The 12,734-nt window shown below is 37.0% G+C and overlaps 1 protein-coding gene across 4 annotated transcripts in view; it reads left to right on the forward strand.

Annotated features, from left to right (window-relative positions):
• The first annotated feature begins 305 nt into the window (after nucleotides 1–305).
• LOC106086489 (homeotic protein proboscipedia) overlaps nucleotides 306–12,734 on the forward strand; it is a 228,078-nt gene continuing 215,649 nt past the window's right edge. The window contains exons 1-2 of one of the 4 annotated variants that reach the window (XM_013251181.2): nucleotides 306–391; nucleotides 11,891–12,168. The gene's annotated coding sequence lies outside the window, so the exon portion shown is untranslated. Of the gene's footprint in view, nucleotides 392–554; nucleotides 610–11,185; nucleotides 11,268–11,683; nucleotides 12,169–12,734 lie in introns of those variants that run through there. The other 3 variants (XM_013251179.2, XM_013251182.2, XM_013251180.2) reach the window with 3 other exon arrangements.

The following is a 12,734-nucleotide window of genomic DNA, read 5'->3' on the forward strand; positions in this document are numbered from 1 at the left end:
GGTTCAGTGGTTTATCTTACAACAAATTATTAAAAAAACGTATCGAGAAAAAAATAAAAATCGTTAGAAAAAAAAAACAAGAAGCATATAAACAAAATACTAATTGTTGTGTTTGCTATATATAATAATAATAATAAGAAGAAGAGTGCGATGAAAATAAACAATTATAAATACTTTTCACAAAATTAAAGTCGTTTTATAAAATACTCTGATCGAACGCAAATGTGAAAACAAATATAAATGTATATTTTAGAAACTAAGAAATTTAAATATTCGAAAAAAAAATTAAATTGATCAGTTTTCCATTACTAATGATCCGCCACCAAACATTCCTCGATAGTGTTTTAAGCTAACCCAGCGTTTCAAAGGCCATATATGATCAGTGAAAAAAGTAATTTAAAAAAATCTTTTATCTATTAATGTTAATAAATATAAGTTTGTATTGGTTTGTTTGTGTTTTATGTTCCGGATCGACTTGAAAACGTTTGAATAGATTTTCTTCAAATGTTCGCAGAATGTTGCTGTGGATCTTTGCAAATAGCAATGGGCTATTCAAAAAGTTGACAATTGAAATGGAAAAGTTCGAATGAATTTCTTAAAATGTTCAGGGTATGTTACTGTGGATTCTTGGATTCTCGAAATGTTACCATTTAAAGCGGGGACTGACCCCAAAAACGCCAGATCTTGGATAATTTAGTTTTGTATCCTTATAATAACTCAAAAACACGTTTGATTTTCAAATTTGGGGTCAAGCATCGCCAAGAAGCCCAACCCTGAAAATCCCATTGAGTGGAAAGGTATTTATGAATGGAGTACCAATCTGGGGGTAAAAAAAGGAGACCACCTGTCCCTAAAAAAAAATCCCCGGCGGACATTAAAACTCATCAGAAAAATTTGGTTACCATCAGTCATATATGGTGTACAGAACAAATCTAACTTTTAAATTTTGATTCAAATATTTGAAGGACCGCTCCTCGCCCAAAACTCCCCAACGGACATGTAAGTTTGAAGCGATAATATGGGACCCAAAATGAATGGTATTAGCAGTAAAAATAAATGATTGTCCTCATTTGAAGATTCGAGCCAAAGCAAACTTTATTTAAAGATGATAATTTTTCCGTCAATTTTTAAAATTTCGAAGGTGAAAAAGATTTTCCTTGATATTAAGGTTTTTTTTTATTATAAATGGTAGGATTAAAGATCCTTAAATTTTCTAAAATGAATGTCAAAATATCGTTGAAAGTTAGGAAATTGACTTTAGAACAAGATTACAGTGTAAAAAATTGCAAATAAACATTCCACTAAGGAACAGGGGTAAACATCTCACATATCAATAAGTGCAGTCCAATTCAAGTTTAAGCTAAATGCCTATAGCTGAGTCCGAACAACGTGCCGCAGTGCGACACCTCTTTGGAGAGAAGTTTTACATGGCATTGTAGCTCACAAATGTTGCCAGCATTAGGAGGGGAAAACCACCGCTGAAAATTTTTTCTGATGGTCTCGTCAGGATTCGAACCCAGGTTTTCATACTCACCACCATAGGATAGGGGTATACTAATCTAGTCCTTCCGTTTGTAACCTCGCAATATTCATTCCGAATCGATCTAGGCATTTCCTTTAGTCTGTCTATCGAAATCACGATAGAGGTCGAACGCGTAAAGCAAACCGCGTGAAATTTTGCTCAGATAATTAGTATTGATGTAGGTCATCGGGGATTGCAAATGGGCCATATCAGATTCAGATTACAATATAGCTCCCATATGAACCGATCTCCCGATTTGACTTCTTGAGTCCCTGGAAGTCACAATTTTTGTCCGATTTGGGTGATATTTTCCATGTAGTGTTCTGTTATGACTTCCAACAACTGTGTCAACTACGGTCCAAATCGATCTGTAACCTGATATAGCTCCCATATAAACCGATCTCACGATTTGACTTCTTGAGCCCAGTACAAGTCGAAATTTTTCTCCGATTCGGCTGAATCGGTCCAAATCGATCTGTAACCTGATATAGCTCCCATATAAACCGATCTCACGATTTGACTTCTTGAGCCTTATCAAGTCAAAATTTTTGTCCGATTTGGCTGAAATTTTGCATGCCGTGTTCTGTTATGACTTCCAGCAACTCTGTCTAGTACGGTCCAAATCAGTCAATAACCTGATATAGCCCCCATATAAACCGATCTCCCTATTTGACTTCTTGAGCCACTGGAAGCCGCAATCTTGGTCCGATTTGAAATTTATTGTTTCGTTATGACTTCCAATAACTGTGCCAATTACGGTCCAAATCGCTCTATAACGTCATATATCTCCCAAATAAACGGATCTCACGATTTGACGTCTTGAGCCCTACCAAGTCAAAATTTTTGTCCGATTTGGCTGAAATTTTGCATGTAGTGTTTTGTTTTGACTTTCAACTACGGTTCAAATCGGTCTATAATCTGATATAGCTCCCATATGAACCGATCTCTCGATTTGACTTCTTAGCCCCTGGAAGCCGTAATTTTTGTCCGATTTGGTTTGTTTATCTGTTCCGTATAGACTCAAAAACGGCTGAACCGATTTTCATGAAATTTTCACAGATGGTAGAGTTTGAACCCCCGGTGAAAATAGGGTACTTCATGTTTTTGATATCCAAAGGGGAGGCGGACCCTCCCCCCTACCACAATTTTCAAAAACGCCAGATCTCGTAGATGGGTGCACCGATTTAAAATCCCACCCGATCGGATATGTTTACCGACTGGGACAATATGTTTATTAAATGAAATGTATTTAAGAGATGAGAACGAACATCGTATAAAAATGTCACCTTAATGCCACCTTGTTGAGGGTGTTCCCCAACCCCTAAAACATCACCCAACAAGACACTTTTACCGCTTTGGGCAATATGGGTATCCAATGTGAGGTATTTAAGAGTCGAGTACGTACTTGGCATAAAAATGTCGCCCTAAGTGTCGTGGGATCCCCCACCCCCCAAAAACACCACCCAACAGGGATCTTTACCGGGGGGGTTGCCCACCCCCAAAAACACCATCCAACAGGACACTTTGGGCAATATGGGTATCAAATGAAAGGTAAAAGGTGAATGAAAATTAAAGGTCTTTGAGAGTTGACTATGAACCTGATATACACATTTGGGACGGAGTCTGGGACTGGCTCACCCCCATAATATGCTTCAATAAGACGTGTCATTCAATCGGAATAATATGGGAATAAAACGAAACGTCTATGACATAAGACTCCGAATTCAATGTTAATATAAGGATTCAAGTATCTGGGTCAAGTCCTGCCGGACATGTAGATCTAAACATTGAAGGACTTAAGGAAATTGCCTTTTGGGTCTTAGCGTCGGGGGGACTGACCCTCTCCCCTAATAAAAGCAACACTAAGCTGTCATGTAGGACGACCGAGAATATATTGTGAAAAGATGTGTCAGAGGGCAATCGCCCTCCCCCAATAAAAAGGAATTAAAAATGATAAATGAAGGCCGATCAGGATAGAATAGAACATCAATAAAAGGTCTTTGATAGGAGAGTACCCTCAAATTGGGATAGACACAGGAGCACCTACGTATCTTTAAAAATATGTTATCCCAAGTTCTAGCTTTGAAATATGATTGTTAATGGAGATAACCAATTTAAAAAAAAAGATCAATTATTGTGGATCTGTACGAGACCCGTAGCCCTGAATACCTGGACCGCGACCTTCAAAATGCTTGGCATTATGGGGCTCAACAAAATCGTGCTCCAGCACGACGTTGATATTATTTCAGGGTCCGCCCCTAAACCATGTTTGCGTACTATGACAATAAATAATAGGTATTTGATAGTAGAACACGAATTTGATATCCAATTTTGAGGCCAAGTGTTGGGAGCTCGTTTCAACCCATAAACCCCCCTAAACTAATGGCAGTTGGGTCTAAAGTAAAATAAATTTGAGAGTAGAGCACAATGCTGATATTTTTTCAGAGCTAAGTGCGTGTGTAGCCGCTCCACCCTACATGCCCTTCAAAATAGGCATATATGTGGATTATGGCAAAAAGGGGCTCAAGTCTGATATCTGTTAAATGGCCAAGGCTTTCAGGAAAGCCTCACCTAAACTCCGCCTAAACCACAAAGTAATTGCCCAAAAAATAATTGCGGATTTTTTAAAAGAAAGTAAATGCATTTTTAATAAAACTTAGAATGAACTTTAATCAAATATACTTTTTTTACACTTTTTTTCTAAAGCAAGCTAAAAGTAACAGCTGATAACAGACAGAAGAAAGAATGCAATTACAGAGTCACAAGCTGTGAAAAAATTTGTCAACGCCGACTATATGAAAAATCCGCAATTACTTTTTGGGCAACCCAATATATGGGCGGACCCTCCCCTTACCGTATTTTCAAAACCGCCAGATCTCGGAGATGGATGGGGCGATTTAAGCGAAATTTGGTACGTTTATAATAACTCAATAACTGAAATTTGTTATCCTTATATAAGGTGGCATATCTAGAGGGGGCGTGCCGCCTCCAAAGCCCCCCCAATGAAAATATAAACCAATAATGACAATATTAGACTCAAATGAAAGGTATTTGAGACAAGACCACGTAGTTGATCTATGGAGGTCCACCTTACCCCCAAAAATACCACCATACCGGACATCTTTACTGACCATAGCAAGATAAGGCTCAAATGAAACCATTTTTGAGTATATCACCAATAATGTATTCACTTTTGAGGCGAAATATCTGAAAGGCCGTTCCAGCACCCCCAACAGAACTTATTTCCTGACAGTGTCGGTGTAGGGCTCAGATAAAATAAGCGAGTAGAAGAAGGCGCAGCGGAGCGAGCCCTGTCCAGCTAGTTTTGTATACATTTTTAGCAGAATCCATGGTGGTGGGTTCCCAACATTCGGCCCGGCCGAACTTAGCACGCTTTTACTTGTTTTAAGGTAAAGATGCTAAGTTTAAAAAAGAGAATTTTTCAAAAAACAATGATTGGACAGTCATCTGTGAATTCAATTAAAAAATAATCAGCGATTAAAATTTAAAACTGATGGTCGTATCCTTGAGGAAATAGAAAATTAAATTTGAGGATAGAAAAATCACGTAATGATTTCTTTGGAGCCTATTTGAGTTCAAGACCATTTTAATTCAATGCTTTCTATTTAAGGTATAGACTTTATAAAATTCGCTGTGCTGTACGTCAATGTGGCCTACGTACAAAAAGCAATTGCTGTGCCATTCGACGAATGTTCAAGTGCACAACAAAAAGAGTTTGGCAATGTTAATGTGTTTTGTTATTCTAAGCATTGATGCTCATTAGAGCATTAAAATGAGCTATGTCATTGGACATACTAGCATTTTTGTACCGAAACTTAAAAAATTGTCGCTTCCTGACTTTGCCATCCACATTCGTCCGAACTGCTCAGTATACTGACTGCTCTTTGCTCAGTCAAAACAAAAAAGAAAAAAATGTTGTGTGTGAGAATGTGCCTGTACCAGTGACGAGCACACAATTGCAATTATTTGCAAGCCTATGGATCTGTTTGGGATTATTTTCTAGTGAATATTTTTGCCAAACACTGGTCTATACGCTCAAATACTCACCCTTTCTCTCTAGTAGGAGAGACACAAGAGAATAATTATTGATGCAATACACGAATAATCGTTTGACGCTATCGGAGCTTTTTTGCAATTGAAAAGTTTTTGATTTTACAACAAAAGGAAGGTCCTTTTACCGTAGACGAAGCAGCTAAAGGGTTTACAATAAGCAAAGTTAGTTACGTTCAATACTACGTTTATGACTAACGTTTGATATGTTGAAGCGAAACGTTACTCGGTTACAATAAAAAATAAAACTTCGTGATAAAAGTATTTTTGTTTTTAAAATCCTTCTCTGACTCCAGCTCGACGCTAAGGACCTAATGTTGCAATGATCAGTCAAGACTCCCAACTGCAATCCTAAGTCACGCTTTCTTACTCCCAGAAAAAGCGACCTTCCGTTTCAGGAAAAATCGGCCACGGGTTCCTTACAACCCAGCAACCAAGAGCATCAGTCCAAGCTTCTTTTGGGCGGCGTTTACCTTTCAAAGATGCTCGTACATTAGAGGTCTCTCTGATTTCGTGGCACGATGCATTCCCCCACAACACTTTGATGCCCTAGGACCAAGACGAACAACCTTTCCCATTTTTCGAAGAAGTTCTTTGCATCTCCTACCCAGTCTTCACCTTATATAGCTCGACGCCAAAGCCTTCAGCTCCGCATGACATTCGGCATATATCGTGACAGTCTGATTAGGCTGCCGTTCCTGCATCGACATGATATCGAGTGCCTTCCGGACCCGTTTTTGTGTTATTAAGATATTTTCGGAAATATTCATGAGCATGAGCACCATCTGGATTACACATAAAAAAACATTACTCAAAGTGAAGATTTTTTCCTTAATCGAAGGATTTTGGTAATGATTGCGAGCAAGAGAAGCGAATATTTAAAATAAACATGATATCATAACATTTTTGAACGGACGAGAATTTCCGTATCGAATTTCGATAATTTACTCATTCTAATTTTTCTTCATACATAACACCCAATTTTATTATTTTTGAAATATCAAGCTTCTAAACTTGAAATCTGTACTTTTAAAATTTGAAAGACGCTTCTATTTGTAGGACTTTTCTGTATCTTTATTTAAAGTACAACGGTGCCCTAGGCCCAATGTCACATTCGTAACATTCAACGATATTTGACCATCATTAACAGATCTTTGTCTTTAAAAATAAGTCGCTTAGTTAGTGATATATTGGGTTGCCCAAAAAGTAATTGCGGATTTTTCATATAGTCGGCGTTGACAAATTTTTTCACAGCTTGTGACTCTGTAATTGCATTCTTTCTTCTGTCAGTTATCAGCTGTTACTTTTAGCTTGCTTTAGAAAAAAAGTGTAAAAAAAGTATATTTGATTAAAGTTCATTCTAAGTTTTATTAAAAATGCATTTACTTTCTTTTAAAAAATCCGCAATTACTTTTTGGGCAACCCAATATTGAACTTCTTTTTAGTGTAAAATGTCTTTAATATGATATTGGAGGCCACCGTAGCGCACAGGTTAGCATGTCCGCCTATGACGCTGAATGCCTGGGTGCGAATCCTGGCGAGACCATCAGAAAAAATTTTCTTTGGTAATTTCTCCCTCCTAATGCTGGCAACATATGTGAGGTACTTCGAATCCTGGCGAGACCATCAGAAAAAATTTTCTTTGGTAATTTCTCCCTCCTAATGCTGGCAACATATGTGAGGTACTATACTATGCCATGTAAAACATCTCTCCAAATAGGTTTCGCACTGCGGCAAGCCGTTCGGACTCGGCTTTAAAAGGAGGCTCCTTATCACTGAGCTTGAACTTGAATTGGACTGCACTCATTGATATGTGAGAAGTTTGCCCCTGTTCCTTAGTGGAATGTTCATGGTCAAAATTTGCATTTGTAATGTCTTCTTTATTGGTTGCAAAATTGCACATCATTGAATTAAGTTCGGTATTTTTGGATCGATTCTTTAAAATAGGGACAAAAAAGTTTTCAGTGCATGCAATAGTTTACCTCGCCATTATTTCTGTCTAGCCACTATTCTCGCCTTTGCCACGTTGCTATTGCCTTCTGTTTTATGGCAGATATTGTTGCTGTCATCTGGGGATATCTCCTTGAATTATACAGTTTTGCCCGTTCTATAATCTGTAGGTCTGTATCCATGACGAGGGATGTAATCTCCGCTTCTCTACAGTAGGCTTTTATAATTATCTAAGAGCTTGTGTTCTATAAACAGGAAGTAGAAGTTTCTTCTAGAATTGTGTTCTACAATGATTAGCGGCACCATAAAGTATACGTGTATGTATTCCTGATATATGTCTACTAATAGATCGATATAGCCATGTCCGTCCGTCAGCCAAAATCATGATAGCGGCCGAACGAATAAAGATATCCGCTTGAAATTTTCCGCCGATACTTCCTATTGATGAAAGTCGTTGGAAATAGCGAACAGACCATATCGGTTCAAATTTGGATATAGCATCCACAGAAAATGATCGTTCGACTTAAAATTTTATATCTACACCCAGAGAAATTAGTCTGCTGATGTCAGCAAACACTGTCTGCTGATATTAAATCAAAAATGTTTAAGCTTTGAATGAATCCATGTAACATTTTCGAACTTCCCAGCTACAATGGAAGAATTTGCTATGTATTCTAATGTTTGTAAACAGTTGACTAAGTTACACTGCCATCTAGCGGCCTTTGTCATCGCATGAATTGCGCTTGTGTTGTATCCTAACTTTTTTAAGAAAATAATCCTAAGATGAAATATTTTTCACTTCATATTAAGGAATTATTATCTTAAGTAGAAAATAAAGTAGAAAACTAAACAAAACAAGTAAAAGTGTGCTAAGTTCGGTCAGCCCGAATCTTAAGAATTCACCACCATGGATTCTGCTAAAAATGTATGCAAATTAAATTCAGTTGAAGGCCACAATTTTATTCTACATACCGAACTTCTGTCAAACCAGCAAAAATTAAAGCTTCTAGGAACCGAACTAGGATAATCGAAAAACCGGTTAATATGGGAGTTATATAAGGATAGATTGATAACAGAACACCGCATGCAAAATTTCAGCCAAATCGGACGAATTTTGTGGCTTCTGGGGGCTCAAGAAGTCAAATCGGCAGATCGGTTTATATGGGAGCTATACCAGGTTATAGACCGATTTGGATTGTACTTGGCACAGTTGTTGGATGTCGTAACAGAACATCGCACGCAAAAGTTTAGCTAAATCGGACAGAAATTGCGGCTTGTAAGGACTTAAGAAGTCGAATCGGTAGATCGGTTTATATGGGAGTTATATCAGGTTATAGGATGATTTGGACGGTATTTGGCACAGTTGTTGGAAGTCATAACAGAACACTATGCACACAATTTCAGCCAAATCGAATGAAAATTGATGCTTCCAGGGGTTCAAAAAGTCAAATCGGGAGATTGGTTTGCATGGGAGCTATATCAAGTTATCCACCGATTTTCACCGTACTTGCAACTGTTGTTGGAAATCATAAGAGAATACTATGTGCAAAAATTCAAAAATTGCGGCTTGTAAGGACTTAAGAACTCAAATCGGCAGATCGGTTTATATGGGAGATATACCAGGTTATAAACCGATTTGGACATTACTTAGTACAGTGGTTGAAAGTCATAACAGAACACTACATGCTAAATTTCAGCTAAATCGGATAACAAATGAGGCTTATAAGGTCTCAAGAAGTCAAATCGGCAGATCGGTTTATATGAATCTGAACCGATATAACCAATTTACAATTCCTAACGTATACATCAATAGTAAGTATCTGTGCAAAATTTCAAGCGGCTAGATTTAAGCCTTCGACCGCTATCGGGATTTCGATGGACGGGCGGACATGGCTAGATGGACTCAGAATGTCAAGACGATCAAGAATATATGTACTTTTTGGCGTCTTAGATCAATATTTTGAGGTGTTACAAAAGAAATAACTAGATTAGTATACCACCATCCTATGGTGGTGTGTATAAGAAGTTCTACATTCCAAGATATATACTCTCGCTCAAAGCAGCGCAATTTATTTGTTATCGTAGCAATACTTTTTTGGCTTTTCAAGAATTTTACGTGTTCAATATTTTAGAAAATGTTGTAGTTGAAACAGTAGATTTTGTTAATTGAAATAGCAGAAGGAAATGTTTGTTAAAACAGCAGCCCTTGGTTTGCTGAAACCGCATTCATGACTGTTTTCCCATTTTTCAGCAGCCAAAAACAGCTGTTTTAGCAAAAATGTTTGCTATTTTGAATAACAACTTTAGTTGAGTGTGGTATATTTCATGCCTGATCTTGGCGCTTGACCAGCTGCAACACTAGTTTACGTTCCGCCTCTTCTACAATTCTTGCCGTAATAACAGTGGCGATGTCGTCTGCATATCCTACTAAAAATTTTCCGTTGGGCTGGGGTACTCCGCGAACAGAGAGGACCATATCTAGGGTTCCGGCAACACAGGAACATTGCAAAATGCCTTGGTCATTTAATTTATCAGCTGTCAATAATCTGTTTTCTATGTTAGAAACTCAGCTGATCCATATACATAAACCTAGGTAATGACAACAACAACGCTAAACCCTTGTGAGTTGGGCTTTAAGCACACAAAATTTAAACAATGAACGCTTTAATTTTCTTAACCAGTCCAGCTAAAGGTTCTATAAATCAAATGCCTACATTTACAATTAAAAAATTCCATGACTTTTTCCTATACCTTCCTCTTCGATTTGCATGCATAAGTTTCATATCAAATCAGATTTCAATTCCTATCAGACATTTGCAATTTCTGACATCAAATGAATGTGAAAAAACACCCATCAAATAGTGCAACACAAAATAGCAACAGAAACATATACACACAAAAACAACAATGACTTAAAAAAAAGGCAAACGTCCACCATAATACATTTCCAACCGGTTTCATTCAGCCATCACCATCTTCAGAAAAATTAAAAAAAAAAAAAAACAACAACAAAAACCTCCCGCCTTGCATGTATAAAACAAAAAAATGACATACCCACACGCACATGTTGGTCAGAAAGAGCGAGTGTGAGTGAATGAGTTGGCCAAAGGCAGCCACAACAATACAACAACTGCAAAGTGCATGCGGTTGCTCGCTCGGTAGGGTCGTGTCGTGTCGCATCGGTTGTTTGGCAGTCAGAACAAAGTGTGTAAATACAGGCGCGGTTTGTTCGCCAAAGAGTGAGAGAGGAGGCAGGCAATTGCTGTCACCACAGTTGATGTTGTTGTCAAGACGCACCAGAAATGATCTTAGCCACCAAAAGTGTAAGACACACTCATTGAGTTACTTGGTCTACACACATGTGCAACCAAGCAACTGAAAGGAGGGGGTTGAAATGGCCACTTGTAGTTTTGTAGCTGTCAGCGACAAAACTCTACACTTTAACAAAGGGGAGACTTGTTTTTCTTGTTGGCTCCCCCATTGCCAAAGTAACGTAGAGCCATGGAGGCTAACAAAAGTAAACAACTAAGTGGTGAGTGTGTAAGGCAGCCCCAACTAAAACTTGGGTGCACGCACGCACCATACTCCGTTACTACTACTGTTTGTTGCACAGTGCATTGTGCGAGAGTTTGTTTGTTCGTTCGCTCGTTGGTGTTGAATGTGAGAGAGAGAGTAGTTTTTATAATTCGTTGCCATTGCCGTCATCGCAGTAGAAGTGTATTTGGTTCGTCCATAAGTGTATGCGTGTGTGCATGAGTACATGTTCTTGTTGTATTGTTTTGGCGCTTCGAATGGTGTTGTCATTGTTGTCGCCGCCATGGGTGCCATTGTGGGCTCAACCATTTCCAATTTTCGCGCTTGAGTAAACACACAACTAACAAACGCCATTCGACAGTGTCGCTGCGTAGTGTATCGTCATCGCTGTCATTGTTATCAAAGTTGTTGTTGTTTGGTGTTTGTTATTTTTCCTCTACACACTTGAGGTACAATTTTTGTTTGGTTTTGCTTTTTTTCCCTCATTTTGGTGGTATTTCTTAGAAAATCATTCCATTAAAAAACAAAAAAAATATACGCGAAAAGAAAAACGAACAAAAACAAAATAAAGGAAAATTTGCAACAATGTTGAAATAATATAAAAAACAAATAAAAAAAAATAAGGAACGGCATTATAAAATAAAATAAAAATATTGAAGTGAAATATGAATTAAGTTATAATAATTGAGGCATAAACACACACACACACCTACACATGCATGCAATGCAATTAAACGAATGAGTGACGTAGTTTTCAAAATAAATAATTAATTTAAGGCTAAAGTGCTACGAATTGTCAATTTTTTTACACAGCAAATCCAACTGTTATAGAAGAAAATAAATGAGTGATGTTTTGCCGTATGAATACATATACTTACAATAGTTTATCCCAATAATATTTCACATACAATTACCTAACGAGTGTCATTAAAAACAAAAAAAAAAAAAAATTAATAAATAAACAACTTACACACAAAGGAGCTAAAACAAATTGAGAAAAGCTTGTGAAGATTTTACCTCACAAACGTCAAAGTTGTCACGAACTTATCACATTTCGGATTACCCAGCACACATTTGAAGTTGACATTCATGTAAGTAAGGGATTATTATGAAATAATTACCATATAAAAAACAAACAAAATCAAATTTAACCGCCTCAAGTTCCTTACCATAGTAGATCACACTTGTCAAGATCTTTGGACGGTTTTCATTAAATTGGGAGTTTTAACAAATGAAAGTGGAAATTTGTTTAAATCATACTAACAAAATGTGGTGTTAACTTTAAAGATTTGGTAAACTTAATTTAAAGACCACCTGTTTTCCCACCTTTTTAAGAAAAATTTACTTGAGTGAAAAATTTTGTACTTGATGTTAAGAATTTTTTTTTAACAGTGGTACTATATAATTTCTGAATTACTTGGAATAAACATTATGTAAACTACCTAAATATTTATATACAATTTATTTATTGTTGCAAAATTAATTGTAAATAAATTAATTAAAAGTACAAAATTGTGGTTCCCTAGATTATTGAGTTTTTTAACTAAGTCTCATTATTAGAGACTAAAATGTTGTAATGACTGTCAAAAGTATCGTTTAAATATAGGAAGTTATTTTTGATGCAGCTTAACATTGGATCTTAGTTAAAGAATCAGAA

The sequence above is a fragment of the Stomoxys calcitrans genome, chromosome 2, assembly GCF_963082655.1.
Source record: "Stomoxys calcitrans chromosome 2, idStoCalc2.1, whole genome shotgun sequence".
NCBI classification, from domain to species: domain Eukaryota; kingdom Metazoa; phylum Arthropoda; class Insecta; order Diptera; family Muscidae; genus Stomoxys; species Stomoxys calcitrans.